Source organism: Mus musculus, chromosome 2 (genome assembly GCF_000001635.26).
Source record: "Mus musculus strain C57BL/6J chromosome 2, GRCm38.p6 C57BL/6J".
NCBI classification, from domain to species: Eukaryota; Metazoa; Chordata; class Mammalia; order Rodentia; family Muridae; genus Mus; species Mus musculus.
The window spans coordinates 24,367,156-24,384,267 of NC_000068.7; the positions used below are offsets into that span (position 1 = coordinate 24,367,156).

At 43.6% G+C, this 17,112-nt stretch overlaps 1 protein-coding gene across 5 annotated transcripts in view; it reads left to right on the forward strand.

Moving 5' to 3' along the window:
• The first annotated feature begins 402 nt into the window (after positions 1 to 402).
• Positions 403 to 17,112, forward strand: part of Psd4 (pleckstrin and Sec7 domain containing 4) — a 42,313-nt gene continuing 25,603 nt past the window's right edge. For 2 of the 5 annotated variants that reach the window (XR_003951948.1, XR_003951947.1), the window contains exons 1-2: positions 403 to 647; positions 1,196 to 1,425. The gene's annotated coding sequence lies outside the window, so the exon portion shown is untranslated. The remainder of the gene's footprint in view (positions 648 to 1,195; positions 1,426 to 17,112) is intronic. The other 3 variants (XM_030249383.1, NM_001355231.1, XM_006497835.4) reach the window with 3 other exon arrangements.

The following is a 17,112-nucleotide window of genomic DNA, read 5'->3' on the forward strand; positions in this document are numbered from 1 at the left end:
AATACAGAACTTCTTACAAAATGTCAGTCTATGTCTAAGATTAAGTTTGGGGAAATGTCTTTGCATTTCAAATCGCAGCTGTGTGCCAGAATGCCCCCAATCATAGCGGGTCAACAGTTGCAAGCAGATGAAGCTCTGAGCTCCAATAATGCATTCTTTACCTGTGTCTACTAAGTGAGTAAGAAATAATGGATTGGTAGAGGTGCTTAATTATTGTCCCATTGCAGGCATGTAGCTTATATGGATCTGCCCACAATTTCCGGTTTACTTGTTTGACAAAATCAACCAAATGTGGCAGAGAGCGACTCCGTGCGAGTGTTGTGCCCGGCCCAAGCCCTCCCGCCCAGCCCAGCGCTCTAGTCGGACCAGTCGGACGGCTTCGCTCTATCCTGGCCCGCCCAGGCCGCCGATCGCCGCCCTCCCGGAAACCCGGTTCCGCGCTGCGCCTCCCCGCAGTCCTCGCGGCTCCGGCCGGCGCCTGGGCGCGGAGCCAAGGGGGCGCCCAGGCTCCTGGAGCCCGGCGGGAAGTGGAGAGTGACACGTGCGAAAGGCTCCGGCTGCAGTGTCAAGAATTCGATCCATCGTCCTCCTGACGGTGTCTCTACTGTGTCTGCACCGTGGCACCGTGCACCGGTCAAGACCAGCAGGTGAGCACCCGAGGAGAGCCCACTGGGGCCAGAATAAGGGGCCTGAGTTGGGAGAAGCTATAGGAGGCACGAGAGCTAGCAGGGACCCCAAGAATAGGGCCGAACTGAAGAGAAGGTTTGGTTGAGACCCACTGATCAATCCTGGTATGGGTTCCTCTAGGCACCAAGTCTTCAGAAAAGCAGGAGACTTTAAAGATGTGAAGGGCTTTGCTTCAACTCTTCCCTATGTTCTCTGGTGCCCGTGGCATGCTCCTCCCTGATGACACATGTTTTCCGGGAGCTTAAGGGCTGCCCCCAGGAAGGCGCTGACATCTTGGAGAACAAGACAACTCTTTCCCACATGGTTGGCACAGGCCCTTCTCCTGAGCTCTTCTTGTTATGTCTGTCCAGAAAACAGCAGACATTCTTAGAAGGTAAACATCATCCATTCAGCTGATAAGTGACCTTCCTCCCTGGCTCCTTTCGGGACTTAGGATTCAATCTTATTTGTCCTTTCAGTAGAATGATGATGGAACTGGGGTGTGAATAATGCTGTTTTATTTCCCCAGGTTACAGTCGGGCTTTTGTTGCCCTGATACATGCATCCACCCTGTGTCCATGAGCTGTATGTCTAGGTTGTGAGGCCAGCATCAAAGTCAAATATTGGACATCTCCATTCTCAAGTGCCTGCAAACCTCATTAGCCCAGCCCTTTCCTCAAGCCCTGAGTTGATTGGATGTAATTAGCATCTAATTAGATGTCTATGGTTCCTCTGCATGAGAAACACCTCAAGGTTAAGGTTAGTGAGCATGGAGTGAACACTGTCTTTCTAGCAGAGCATTTTCTGTTCATGGAGGGTGATGGCTGGGCTATTTTGCTGTTGCCAAGTAACTATGGGGAGGAGCATACCTGGCTATAGTCAGGTAACTGTGGGGGTGGAGTCTAGCCAGAATGTCAGAAGCTTGGGACGTTGTCTGCACGACTGATAGTCACAGAATTATGGACAGGCACCTGATTCTGGGAACATGGCTGGCTGTTCTGTCCCTTATAGGTTTCTCTACTGGGTCACTGGAGCAAGCCCCATTCAACCAAAATAGGCTGCTTATCACAGTTCCACAGACCAGCTAGTCAGGTTCTGTTCAGTCCTGAGAAGAAGTCCAGAGAGAAGCCCAACCTCATGCCCAAGCTTCCATTTCCACTCCCTGTGGAATGAGAGCCCCTCAGCTGTCAGCCCGTTCCCATACGTCCTTTGGATAACAGCCCTGTTCCCAGCACCTCTCTTCTCTAGTCTGAAACAAAATAGCTGAGATTGGGTTCTTTATTTTTGTTTAGAATAGACGTTTCCTTTACAGCATGGTTCTAGAGGCTAAGAAATCCAAGATTGTGTGGCTGGTACCTGACAGGGCCTGCTTAACTGCATCCTAACAGGAGAAGGGCATCACAGAGATGGACCAGGAAGCTAGTCAGAGTGGGCTTTATAACAGTTATCTTGTGATGTTCATTTTTTCATGAGAACGAGAGCCCTTGTGACCCGATCACTACTGAAGGTTCAAAATTATGTATGACTGAGGATTAGGGTCCCAACTCATGAAGGGTAGGGGACATCTTCAGATCATAGTAACTGGCATTGCAATAAACTTTGATTTCCACACAAAATAAAGGGGTGAAGGGGAGGGTAGAAAGGCATGTGCCACTCGCAGTACAGAGGGGAGTATCGTCTTGTACTGTGACTACAGGAGGTGGAGATAAAAGACACAGGGCAGTGAGTAACATGATGAAGCATGCTTTTTAGTTATTATTATGAGAATGCTCCCAGGAGGCAAACCTGAGCTACATGAAGAGACCCTGTCTCTAAACCTAAAGAGAAGAGAAAAGCCACCAGGGCTTTGATACATTTGCTCATGTTAATTATTTGTTTGTTTGTTTGTTTGTTTGTTTGTTGAGAGCCCAAGTACCCAGGCTAGCTTCAAACTGGCCTTGAACTTCCTGCCTCCACCTTTTTTTTTCAAGACAGGGTTTCTCTGTATAGCAAAGGCTGTCCTGGAACTCACTCTGTAGACCAGGCTGGCTTCAAACTCAGAGATCCACCTGCCTCTGCCTCCCGAGTGCTGGGATTAAAGGCGTGTACCACCGCGCCCAGCTTCAAAGGTCATTTTCTAAGGACACATTCTATTTGTAAGCAAGCACACACACACACACACACACACACACACACACACACACACACACACGCACGCACTCACACATGCACACACGTTTGCGCTTACCTCCCCTTCTTTCTCTTTTCCTTTTACAGATAGTAAAAACAATACTCAAACCATGTACCTTTTTATAAACTTAGCAGGTATTCTAAACAATTAATCTTCAAGATATATCCATGGATTTCACCATTTCTAAACAAAGGCTGGATGCCCTGTTGGATGGGTATACTATGTTTTTATCAAGCCAGTCCCATGGGTTGCAGGTTATTTTCCCTTGATTGCTAGAATAGACCATAATGCACTATGTCTCCCTGTACCTCATCTGCCTTTTGAGTCCTATTTCAGCAGTATGAGAAACTCATAAATGTGAATTAAAAGTTACGTGTGTGTTAGACTAGTGATACTTCCAGTCACTCTCCAGTGGTACAACATGACTTTTACTCATGAGAATGATGATTTCCCAGAAAGCTACCCAGGGTAGCTTTACATTTCTATAGCAAAAGACCAAGAGATCATCAACTTGTAAAGAGGAAGCATTCTGTGGGCTCACAGTCTTGCACGTTTTCGTCTGTGGTCAAAAAAAGGCTGTTGCTTTGGGCCTGTGATGAGATGCAGATAATGACAGGAATATGTATCAGATGAAGCAGAGAGAGAGAGAGAGAGAAGTACTGGGTCTAACTATTGTGTTTGAGACATCTCCAATTAACCCACAACCTCTCAGTAGCTTTTACCTCTTAAAGGCACTGCTAAGTAGCATTGTGTGCTGAGGACTGGGACTTGATTGTGGGACTTGTGTGACCCTGCCGAGCAGAAACTAGTCAGACATTGCTTTTTTGTTTTGTTTTGGTTTGGTTTTTGTTTTTTAAAAAGACAGAGTTTTTCTGTATAGCCCTGGCTGTCCTGGAACTCACTCTGTAGCCCAGGCTCAAACTCAGAAATCTGCCTGCCTCTGCCTCCCAAGTGCTGGGTTTAAAGGCATGTGCCACTACTGCCTGGCAATATTGCTCTTTTTGTTATTAACTTATAGCCTCACCAACTTCAACCTCCCCAGTTAACCACCCTGATGTATTTAAGATGGGTAATCCTTGGAGCTGGACATATGTGAGGAAAATACGTGGTGTTGGCTTATGTATGCATGAACGACACTATTATATTTTTTCTTTAAAAATTTCTCATTTGAGAGTGTATATACCTGGGATGCCAAAAGTCCTCAGGCTTGGTGGTTGGCATCTTCACCCATTGAGCCATATTGCTGGCTCCATGGTCTTTTTTTCTTACTTGCTAAGACAGTTCTTTCTTTTCTTCTTGGGTTTTTTTTTTTAATGGATTACCAGTAGTGTATCTTCAAATACTACACTTTTAAACAGGGCTATAGGTACATGTCAGTCAACGGTCTGTAGAGACATAAAACCAAGAAAAGAGAAAGATATAAGCAAAATCTCACATGGTTGTAGAGACTTGATAATGCCAAACTCTTTGAGGTTAGCTGACAATCTGGAGCTCTGGAAATTTTTGAGTTAAAATCCAAAGTCTACTTGCAGAACTTCTCTTGCTCAGCAGAAATTGGTCTTCATTTTCTCTGTTTTCTTTTCACTATAGGTCAGGACTGAATGTTTGCTTTGGGTTTTGTTTTTGTTTTGTTTTCAGGTGGCTTGGATTGGATTAGGTTGTTTGGTTTGTTTGATTTTTGGCTTTTGAGATTTTTTGTTAATTTTTGAGATTATATTTTAATTAAGGCATTCTTTCCTTCCTTTTCTTCTTTCCAAACCCTCCCATCCCTACTCTCCTTCGTGTTAGCTGTATTATGTTTTGGGGTTGTTTGACAGTGAACAAACAAGCTTAGACTGATCTTCCAAAAGGAGGGCCATCTCTTCCACTTTCAACTCCACTCAGTCTCCTGTAGTTCTTTGTGTAGGATTGAAGCATCTTAGACTTTCCCCCCAGGCATTTTGGTGTGTTGGTTGATGTCCTTGTTGTTCAGGCCACATTTGAGCGGTCATATTGGTGAGGCATTACAGGTGCAGCATCAAATGTTACTAAAAGATAGAATCTCATAGAAAGCCCCTGATGCTCTGGCTTTTACAATATTTCTATACACATCATCTATAATATTCCCTGTGTTTTGTAAATGAATCCATTGAGACTGGGCTCTGCCGTTCTGCATATTAATTGGTTGTAGTCTTTTTATTTTTTGTAGTTTTCCTTTTTATTAGATATTTTCTCTATTTACAATTCCAATGTTATCCCCTTTCCTGGTTTCCACTCCAAAAACCCCCTGTCAACTACCTCCTCCCCCTCCTCACCAACCCACTCACTCTAGCTTCCTGGCCCTGGCATTCCCCTATACTGAGGCATAGATCATTCACAGGACCAAGAGCGTTCTCCCATTGATGTCAACAAGCCATCCTCTGCTACATATGGAGCTAGAGCCTTGAGTCCCACCATGTGTTTTTTTGGTTGGTGGTTTAGTCCCTGGAAGCTCTGGGGTTACTGGTTAGTTCATATTGTTGTTCTTCCTATGGGGCTGCAAACCCCTTTAGCTCCTTGGGTACTTTCTCTAGGTCCTTCACTGGGGAACCTGTGCTCTGTGCAATGTATGGCTATGAGCATCCACTTCTGTATATGTCAGGTACTGGCAGAGCCTCTCAGGAGACAGCCATATCAGGTTCCTGTCAGCAAGTACTTGTTGGCATCCAAAATAGTGTCTGGGTTTGGTAGTTGTGTATGGGATGGATCCCTAGGTGGGGCAGTCTCCGAATGGTCATTCCTTCAGTCTCTGTCTCACACTTTGTCTCTGTAACTCCTTCCATGGGTGTTTTGTTTCCCCCTCTAAGAAGGATAGAAGCATCCACACTTTGGTCTTCCTTCTTCTTGAGTTTCATGTGTTTTTCGAATTATATCTTGAGTATTCCGAGCTTCTGGGCTAATATCCACTTATCAGTGAGTACATATCATGTGTGTTCTTTTGTGATTGGGTTACCTCACTCAGGATGATATCCTCCAGATCCATCCATTTGCCTAAGAATTTCATAAATTCATTGGGGTGTTTTGTTTTGTTTTGTTTTGTTTTTCAAGACAGGGTTTCTCTGTATAGCTCTGGCTATCCTGGAACTCACTTTGTAGACCAGGCTGGACTTGAACTCAGAAATCCGCCTGCCTCTGCCTCCCAAGCGCTGGGATTAAAATTCATTGTTTTTAATAGCTGAGTAGTACTCCGTTGTGAAAATGTACCACATTTTCTGTATCCATTCCTCTGCTGAGGGACATCTGGGTTCTTCCCAGTGTATGGCTATTATAAATAAGGCTGCTATGAACATAGTGAAACATGTGTACTTATTACATGTTGGAGCATCTTCTGGGTATATGCCCAGGAGTGGTATTCCTAGATCCTCCGGTTGTACTATGTCCAATTTTCTGAGGAACTGCAAAACTGATTTCCAGAGTGATTGTACCAGTTTGCAATCCCACCATCAATGAGGAGTGTTCCTCTTTCTCCACATCCTCGCCAGCATCTGCTGTCACCTGAGTTTTTAATCTTAGCCATTCAGACTGGTGTGGAGTAGAATCTCGGGGTTGTTATGATTTGCATTTCCCTGAAGACTAAGGATGTTGAACATTGTTTTAGGTGCTTCTCAGCCATTAAATTCCTCAGTTGAAAAAAATTTTTTAGCTCTTTACCCCATTTTTAATAGGGTTATTTGGCTCTCTGGAGTCTAACTTCTTGAGTTCTTTGTATATATTGGATTTTAACCCTCTATTGAACTTAGGATTGATAAAGATCTTTCCCCAATCTGCTGGTTGCCTTTTTGTCTTATTGACGGTGTCCTTTGTCCTTTGCTGGGCAATTTTATGAGGTCCCATTTGTCAATTCTCCATCTTACTGCACAAGCCATTAGTGTTCTATTCAGGAATTTTCCCCCTGGGCCCATACATTCAAGGCTCTTCCCCACTTTCTCCTCTATAAGTTTCAGTGTCTCTGTTTTCATGTGGAGGTCCTTGATCCACTTAGACTTGACCTTTATACAAGAAAAAAGAATGCATCAATTCGCATTCTTCTACATGCTAACCACCAGTTGAGCCACAAGCAGTTGATGAAAATGCTGTCTTTTTCACTGGATGGTTTTAGCTCCTTTGTCAAAGATCATTGACCATAGGAGTGTGGGTTCATTTCTGGGTCTTCAATTCTATTCCATTGATCTACCTGTCTGTCACTGTACCAGTACCATGCAGTTGTTATCACAATTGCTCTGTAGTACAGCTTGAGGTCAGGGATGGTGATTCCGCCACAGGTTTTTTAATGTTGAGAATAGTTTTTGCTATCCTAGATTTTTTGTTATTCCAGATGTATTTGCAAATTGCCCTTTCTAACTCTGTGAAGAATTGAGTTGTAATTTTGATGGGGATTGCATTGAATCTGTAGATTGCTTTCAGCAAGATGGCTATTTATACTATATTAATCCTGCCAATTCATGAGCATGGGAGATAGTTCCATCTTCTGAGATCTTCTTCATATTCTTTCTTCAGAGTCTTGAAGTTCTTATCAGATAGATCTTTCACTTACTTAGAGTCACACCAAGGTATTTTATATTATTTGTAACTATTGTGAAGGGTGTTGTTTCCCTAATTTCTTTCTCAGCCTGTTTACCCTTTGTGTAGAAAAAGGCCACTGATTTGTTTGAGTTAATTTTATATCCAGCTACTTTGCTGAAGTTGTTATCAGGTTTAGGAGTTCTCTGGTGGAATTTTAGGAGTCATTTGTGTATACTATCATATCATCTGCAAATAGTGATATTTTGACTTCTTCCTTTCCAATTTGTATCCCTTTGATCTCCTTTTGTTGTCTAGTTGCTCTGGCTAGGACTTCAAGTACTATATTGAATAGGTAGGGAAAATGTGGCAGCCTTGTCTAGTCCCTGATTTTAGTGGGATTGCTTCAAGTTTCTATCCATTTAGTTTGATCTTGGCTACTGGTTTACTGTATATTGCTTTTACTATGTTTAGGTACGAGCCTTGAATTCCAAGACTTTTATCAGGAAGGGGTGTTTGATTTTGTCAAATGCTTTCTCAGCATTTAATGAGATGATCATGTGTTTTTTGTCTTTGAGTTTGTTTATACTGTAGATTATGTTGATGGATTTCCGCATCTTGAACCATCCCTGCATCCCTGGGATGAAGCCTATTTGATCATGATGGTTGATCATTTTGATGAATTCAGTTTGCGAGAATTTTCTTGCGCATTTTTGCATTGATATTCATAAGGGAAATTTCTCTGAAGTTCTCTTTCTTTCTTGGGTCTTTGTGTGGTTTAGGTATCAGAGTAATTGTAGCTTCATAGGACAAATTGGGTAGAGTGCCTTCTGTTTCTATTTTGTGGAAGAGTTTGAAGATTATTGGTATTAGATCTTCTTTGAAGATCTGATAGAACTCTGCACTAAACCCTTCTGGTCCTGAGCTTTTTTTGGTTGGGAGACTATTAATGACTGTTTCTATTTCTTTAGGGGATATGGGACTGTTTAGAATGTTAATCTAATCCTGATTTAACTTTGGTACCTGGTATCTGTCTAGAAAATTGTCCATTTCATCCTGGTTTTCTAGTTTTGTTGAGTATAGGCTTTTGTAGTAGGATCTGATCATTTTTTAGATTTCCGCAGATTCTGTTGTTATGTCTCCCTTTTAATTTCTGATTTTGTTAATTATGATACTGTGCCTATGCCCTCTAGTTAGTCTGGCTAAGGGTTTATCTATTTTGTTGATTTTTCTCAAAGAACCAGCTCCTGGCTTGGTTGATTCTTTGTATAGTTCTTTTTGTTTCCACTTGGTTGACTTCAACCCTGAGTTTGATTATTTCCTGCTGTCTACTCCTCTTGAGTGAATTTGCTCCTTTCTGTTCTACAGCTTTCATGTGTGCTGTCAACCTGCTGGTGTATGCTGTCCCCAGTTTCTTTTTGGAGGCACTCAGAGCTGTGAGTTTTCCTCTTAGGACTGGTTTTATCGTGTCCCATAGGTTTGGGTATGCTGTGTCTTCATTGTCATTAAACTCTAAAATGTCTTTAATTTCTTCTTTATTTCTTCCTTGACCAAGTCATCATTGAGTAGAGTGTTGTTCAGCTTCCACGTGTATATGGGCTTTCTATTATTTGTGTTGTTATTGAAGATTAGCCTTTGTTAGTCCTTGGTAATCTGATAGAATGCATGGGATTATTTCAATATTTTTGTATCTGTTGAAGCCTGTTTTGCGACCGATTGTATGGTCAGTTTTGTATGGAGAAGGTACCATAAGGTGCTGAGAAGAAGCACCTTTTTGTTTTGTTTGGGGATAAAATGTTCTATAGATATCAGTTAATTCCATTTGTATCATAACTTCGGTTAGTTTCACTATGTCTCTGTTTAGTTTCTGTTACCATAATCTGTCCATCGATGAGGGTGGGATGTTGAAGTCTTCCATTATTATTGTGTGTAGTATTATATGTGCTTTGAGCTTTAGTAAAGTTTCTTTTATGAATGTGGATGCCCTAGCATTTAGAGCATAGATGTTCAGAATTGAGAATTCATCTTGGTAGATTTTACCTTTGATGAGTGTGGTGTCCCTCCTTATCTTTTTTGATAACTTTAGGTTGAAAGTCGATTTTATTCAATATTAGAATGGCTACTCCAACTTGTTTCTTTGGACCATTTGCTTGGAAAATTGTTTTCCAGACTTTTACTCTGAGGTCGTGTCTGTCTTTGTCACTGAGGTGGGTTTCCTGTATGCAGCAAAATGTTGGTTCCTGTTTATGTAGCCAGTCTGTTACTTTATGGGTTTTTTTTATTGGAGAATTGAGTCCATTGATATTAAGAGATAGTGATTAAGGAAAAGTAAGTATTGCTTCCTGTTATTTTTGTTAGAGTTGGGATTCTGTGCATGTGGCTATCTTATTTTTGGTTTGTTGAAAGATTACTTTCTTGCTTTTTCTAGGGTGTAGTTTCCCTCTCTGTGTGTTGGAGTTTTCCCTTTATTATTCTTTGAAGGGCTGGATTTGTAGAATGATATTGTGTAACTTTGGTTTTGTCATGGAATACTTTGTTTTCTCCATCTATGGTAATTGAGAGTTTTGCTGTGTATAGTAGCCTGGGTTGGCATTTGTGTTCTCTTAGGGTCTATATGACTTCTGTCCAGAATCTTCTGGCTTTCATAGTCTCTGGTGAGAAGTCTGATGTAATTTTAATAGGTCTGCCTTTATATGTTACTTGACCTTTTCCCCTTACTGCTTTTATTATGCTATCTTTATTTAGCGCATTTGTTGTTCTGATTATTAAGTGTCAGGAGGAATTTCTTTTCTGGTCCAGTCTATTTGGAGTTCTGTAGGCTTCTTGTATGTTCATGGGAATCTCTTTCTTTAGGTTAGAGAAGTTTTCTTCTATAATTTTGTTGAAGATATTTACTGGCCTTTTAAGTTGGAAATCTTCATTCTCATCTATACCTATTTTTCTTAGGTTTGGTCTTCTCATTGTATCCTGGATTTCCTGGATATTTTGGGCTAGGATCTTTTTGCGTTTTGCATTTTCTTTGATTATTGTGTAAATATTTTCTATGGAATCTTCTGCACCTGAGACTCTCTCTTCTATCTCTTGTATACTGTTGGCGATGCTTGCATCTATGGCTCCTGATTTCTTTCCTAGGTTTTCTAAATCCAGAGTTGTCTCCCTTTGTGATTTCTTATTGTTTCTACTTCCATTTTTAGATCCTGGATGGTTTTGTTCAATTCCTTCACCTATTTGATTATGGTTTCCTATAATTCTTTATGTGGATTTTTGTATTTTCTCTTTAAGAGCTTCTACCAGTTTAGCTGTGTTCTCCTGTATTTCTTTAAGGGAGCTATTTATGTCCTTCTTAAAATCCTCTACCAGCATCATGAGATATGATTTTAAATCCGAATCTTGTTTTTCCGGTGTGTTGGGGTTCCAGGACTTGTTGTGGTGGGAGTACTGAGTTCTGATGTTGCCAAGTAGTCTTGGTTTCTGTTGGTAAGTTTCTTGTGTTTGCCTTTCGCCATCTGGTAATCTCTGGTGTTAGATGGTCTTGCTGTCTCTGGCTGGAGCTTGTTCCTCCTGTGAGTCTGTAAGTCTCTGTCAGCACTCCTGGGAGTTCTGACAGTTCTGACAGTTCTCTCTCATCAAGACCAGTGCACAGATGGTTGCAGAACAGCCCCACCTCCTGGGTGCAGATGGAGGCAGGTAGGACCCTGTCTCAGCTGCTCTGCTGCTTCTGTGGCACCTGTGCACTCCTGAGTGGTCCTACCTTAGAGAGTCATGGGAGAGAAAATGGTGAACTCAACCTGAGTCCTGGAGTTAGACACTTCCTGAAGGCAAGCTCTCCCCTGGCAGGGAAGGTGCACAGAACAGCCCCACCACTTGGGTGCAGATGGAGGCAGGTATGACCCTGTCCCATTTGCTCTGCAGCTTCTGCAGCCTATGCACTCCTTAACTTGCTTTTACTGATAGCCATGTAGCTGGAGTTTGGGAAATATTCAAGCAATCAGTTATTATTGGATTAATCTAGAAAGGTGAGTTGGGATATTGTGTTAAAAACTCTGAAGGGAGGAGATGGAAATAGAGCTGTCCAAGAAGACAGTGGAGGACCCATAACATAGGGGCTAGGGGGCGTGTTTTAGGTGGAGGTTGTCCAGTCAGTGGAGATTGCCAGGATAAGATGATGTCATGGTGGTGGAAAATTAGGATGGGCTAAGGACCTGATATATCTGAGAGTCCAGAAGCAGCTGCAATTTTCAAATCAGATAGGAGTGGTCATAGTAGCACTGAGCCCTCCAGGCATGAGAGGAAAAGGCCCAGAGGCTGTTAGCAAGACTGCTCATAAGAAAAGCACCAACTGCGGGACTGTTTGATAGATAGGACTTGGGAGGGGCAGGCTCTAAGGCAAGGGTGGGGAAGGCACTGTTAGCACATTAGCAGGCTAAGTCTGAAGTCCTGTGGAGAGTTTACCTCTGGGCTGGAGAGGGCTTGACAACTCTTTAGTGAGTGGCTGGGAGAGGAACACGTGAGAGTGAGATCACCCAGAGAAGCAGAGTAAAGGTCTAGAGAGTCCTGGCCAGAACGAGAGCCTCATGGCAGCTATATATAGAAGTGGATGGACAGGCTGAACCAGCTGACGAGTTATGGTACAGTTTTAATGGACTCTCTGCCATTCTGGAACTTGAGCATGAGTAGAGAGCGGGGTTATAGACAAGGCCTAAGGAACCATCCCTTCCTGCCTGCCTTGGAGGATGCAGAACCTGTTTGGGCAGAAGAGGGCAAACAGTTTAAGAAGACCAGTGTGGTGGTTCAGCTCCCCCAAGTAGGAGCTAGGATTCCCAAGCACTGTTCCTGCAGGGAGGTGCCAACCCTATGGACAACATGGCTGGAGTAGCTTGGGTCTGTGTTCAGTACTGGTACAGAGAGCTCTAGTACAGGCAATGATAAGCATGTGCTCTCTCCGGGGTATATGTGACCTTTCTGGTCACCCAGGAAATGCCTCGGGTTTTCTTTCTTCTTCACCTTGTTAAAGTATTCCTGTCCTATTTTATCTTTATTTTTTTATATAATACTATGTTTTGCTGCTAACTATATATACCTAGCTTTCCAGTCAGTGATTAACGACTGGACAGAAGGAATGGGCACTGTGAAGAAGACATTCTTCAACTCACCAGAAATGCTCAGCGCCTGTGGGAAGTGTCTGCTCAGTTGTGTGTCCTTGTCAGGACATTTGGCATGAGAGCTTTTCACCTATAGTATCTTTATTTAATAGTTTTCTTTGAATGTAGAAAGTGGGCATAACCTATTTCAAGCATCTTGAGTAATACCATCTGTAAGTCTGCAGGCTTTCTATAGCAATTGTAATTTTCCTAATGCATAGTTACATGCATGCTTGACTAGTAAAAATGCTCAGCATGTATATTACATACCCACTTAGACACAGCTTAAATTTGTGTATTCACAGAGAGGAAATCTTGAAGCAGAAACTTCCTCCCAACACTGTGCACTAAAGGATAAAACTGTTTCTTCTACCTTCGTAGTGACTCAGAGCTGAAAATAAAATAGACAAAATATATAGATTAACAGGAGTAGCTGGAGTTTTGAATGGTTACATTAAAAGTCTATATGCCTAACTTAGAGAAAAAGAGGAGCAAGAAGAGGCTTCTGTAGGAAGAATACATAAGTTTCTGTTGGGAGGAAAGATAGATATGAAGAGAAAGAATGAAAGAAAGCTTGTGAGACTGTAGAGGTAAAACGGCCTTACTGACACCAGGGCCATAAAACTGTCCCAGGGAAGGGATTGACTGAGATTTTCCTGTTTTTCATTCCAGGAGTAGACACTTTCCAAATAAGGCATTTGCAGTTGCCTTATTTTTCCAAGGTCTGTCATGTAAAACAGGTTCTGTCTGGGAAAGCTCAGTTCTTATTTGTTGAATCTTAGAATGTCTTTACCTTCAAGTAATTTATACAGCAACTCTGGGGTTCCAAATGGGTCCCAACACCTGCATCAGGGAGGCAGCCATTTGCAAGATGGTTACAGGTAAGGGTCAAGAATAATAATGGGGCTCAGTTCAGTAGCAGATTCTAGGTTTGATCCCTACCACCAAGTAAAGCAAAGTAAAACAAGATGCCCAAATTCATACAGATTCCGAAGCTCCCTCCAACCCCACCATAATTCTCCACCTCTGTCAACCACAGGAAAAATAAAATCTTGGAATATTTAAAGTGAGTAGAGATATTCTATCAGTATTTAATCAAACAAATTTGCTAGTGATAAATGTAATACATATTTATAAACCGAGCAGTGGTGGCACATGCTTGCAATCCCAGCTCTTGGGAGGCAAAGACAGGTAGACTCAGAGTTTGAGGCCAGCCAGGAACACACAGAAACCCTGTCTTGAGAAACCAAATATGTGTGTGTGTGTGTGTGTGTGTGTGTGTGTGTGTGTGTGTGTGTACGTATTTATGTCTTAAATTGCATGTATTCTAAGCAAGCATAAAGGAGTTAACTTTGTACAAATTTCAGTGAGGAGAAAGTCTCAATGTTGTGATGTTTACCTAAATAAATAAGGTTTCAGAAAATTGAGGTCATAATGAATATGGAAACAATTTTCTTTCCTACATGTGTGTGTGTTGAGAAGTGGGGTGGGGGCGGTACATGTCACCCTCAAGTGCTACTCCTCAGGAGCCATGCACTCGGTTAGTAAGGAATAATTCTCTCACTGGAACCTAAGACCCCCCAGTTAGACTAGGATAGCTCCCAGGATCCCCTATGCCTGCCTCCCTGGCACTGGAACCGTAAGCAGGTGTCATATGGTGCAGCATTTTTATGTGCGTGCTGGGGGTTGAACTCATGTCTTCATACTTACATGGCAAGCAAGCATTTTACCAATTGAGCTAGCTCCCTAGCCCATAAACAGTTTTCCCATTTAATAATAGACTTGGAGCATCTTTCTGCTTAGATGGTTTTTAAAAACAAGATCAGTAATAGCTTCCCAGGTTCCACTAACCAAGGTAGAAGATGTGAGTACTTTCGCTTTTGTAAGGGTGAGCTACTGTGCTCCAGCAGTTGTTTAGTGGACGCCCTTCAGTGAGGGGGAGTGGATAACTGTGGAGACCACTCATCGAGCACATGAGAGAAACAGACCCACAAGAAGTACCTATAGGAAAAGTACTCATCCTAAAATCTCCTAGCTGTGAGGTGAGGGCAGACAAGGACGGGAGCTTTGGGGAAAAGAAAGACTGAACTTTCATGAGGGGCAAAGGAAAGTCTGGGCACCCTGGCTTGGGCACTCTGCCCAAGAGCACCTGTCCACAGATATAAGGGGTCTTTAATTTGACCAGACAGGGACAGGACTGCTTCTCTGGGTCACCTAACCTGGACTGAGCAGCCAAGGCAGAGAGAGATATTTGCACTCACTTTTGGACCTCTTTCAGGGGACTAAACAGAGGACGAGGTAAGCACTCTGCTGCTGAGACATACCCAGCCTAGCTCATGTTTTTTGAGATAATATTTTACTAAGTTGCTCAAGCTGGCCTTGAACTTGCTTCCATAGCCTCAGCATATCTTTCTTAAACTTTCCATCTTCCTTCTCAGCCTCTTTAGTAGCTGGGATTGTGGGCCTGTGATCCATGCCCACTTTCACAATCACTTCCTGACTTCTTCATGAAGCTGACAGTACACCCATACCAGTGGATGTGTTGGGAGATTGACAATGACATTATCTATGGATTCTTACTCCATCCTTTGTCCTGACTCTGAGAGATGCTCTACCCAACCCCAACCCCAACCCCGATTCTAAGCCACAAGCACCCGAAGGGTAGCGCCTTTGGCCCCTGCTGGGTGTTAGCAGTTGAAGACCTGGCCCACCCTCCTCCAACTCCATGCTCTGATCCTTGGAAACCCACCTCCTGGCCAGTGTGATATAAACAGCTAACTTGCCAGAAGGAGATCTGGGAAGCTAGTGTCCTCCTATCTGCCCTTTCTGAGGAGATGCTTGCAGAGCTCACAATGGTGGTGAGGAATGTGCTCTGCCTGCAGATCCATGAGGACACAGCTGCCTTACTCCAGGCCTCCTCAAAGAAAAGGGCTTTTTGCCACTCTGCCTGCTACTTGCGCAGAAGTTTGGTGTTTCAGGTCAGCCCGCCCTAGTTTTGAGACGCCCTGATTGGTTACAACACGGGAGCCCCACTGGCTTAGAGAGGAGGCCTGCTCTCTACCTCAGTGCTGTGGTGACTGTTTCTTCAGCATATGGATCACAGCAAGGCACAGGACAGGTACTTGCTGGGCTCTGCAGTGCTATTGACTGTCAGTAACCACTCTGACCCCAAGTCTCCTCATCTGCCTGGAGCACACTTCATCCATGAGCTCTAGAGGGAAAGGGTCAGTGAATTGGGAAAACCTGGTGAAATTCTGCAACCGTTTGTGCACAGGGGGCTCAGGAAAGGATGTTGCAATAAGTCAGGGTTTCCTTCTCCTCTCTCTGGGCCTCATGAGGGGCTCCTCTCTTAAGAGATGTCTCGTCTCACTCCCATGCTCACTGCAACCACCTGTGCTGAAGGACTTCCTTTGTGGACAAACAGGAAGTAGCTCATCTCTCAGCGGCAGGGAAGACTCTGGTCAATGCTACCTTGGGCTGTGTGGACTGTGTGCTGCAGACTATGTGGTCAGGATGCGTTTAGGTTCTTGGACAGGATGGTGGACTGGAGAGAGACGTCATGAGTGGAGGGAGAAGGAGGCTGAAGGTAAAGCTCACTACTTGAGACTCTGGAACCAGGGACCATAATGTCCCTCTAGCCGGAGGCCTTTTCAGCCTCCACCAAGGGATCCTCTACCCAGAGTTTTGCTTCTTATAATATCAAGAAATAAAAGTTATAAGAGATGCATGCAGACTGAGGACTCCAACAGTCAGGGAAGTCCTTCATGACCCACAGCCTGGAAGGTGAGGGAGAGGCATATTTCTCTTTTGAAGTAAGTAGGAAAGAGATGAGCAATCAGGTCAAATGGAGGAGGGACAACTTAGGTCAAGCACTCTGCTATCAAGTGAATACAACTCATGGTCACAGGGGAGGCTGTTGACCCATAGATGAGCAGAACCTAGCACTGAAGAAGTCAGACTGCCTAGAGAGCATGATCAGCTTCAGGGAGCTAAGAGTACTGTGGGCCACTGGGGAGGAGGCAGAGTCCCCAATCAACAGGACAATGCTGCTTGCCTCTTACATCATGGCCGTCTGCTTCAGCCTTCACCCCAGTACCACCCTTCCATAAACTCTCAGTGGCCATGTTCAGTGAAGGCTCGCTCACTTTTTAATTGCTTCTGACAGCCCAGCAGACTTCAGCAAGGCCAACCACTTCCTCATTCAGAAGCAACCTCCAGTGACAACACTGTCTTCTGTTTCTCTTACCTTTTCATAGCCTACTTTACAGACCACTCTCCTTCCATCCTGGTGAGCCCCACCATGCCATGTTCAGATACCTCTCTGGGGCCACACCAGCCCCTAAACTCCAGGCACGATGTTCAGTTGACTGCCTGAATTCCACAGATAGCTAAATCCAACTCCTGACTTCCTCCCATAAGCTTCCCTGCCTGGGGCTTTTCCATGTCAGCAAATGTCATTGCTAGCACTTGCCGAAGTCTAGAAGCTGCCCTTGACTTCCCTCCCATCTTTATACCTTCCATCTGTACGCAGTCAGGCTTCTCAGTTGTGCCCAATGGCGAACTCTATGCCATTATTGACCTTGCCCAATAGAGCATCCTCCCTCGTCTGGTCCCCTA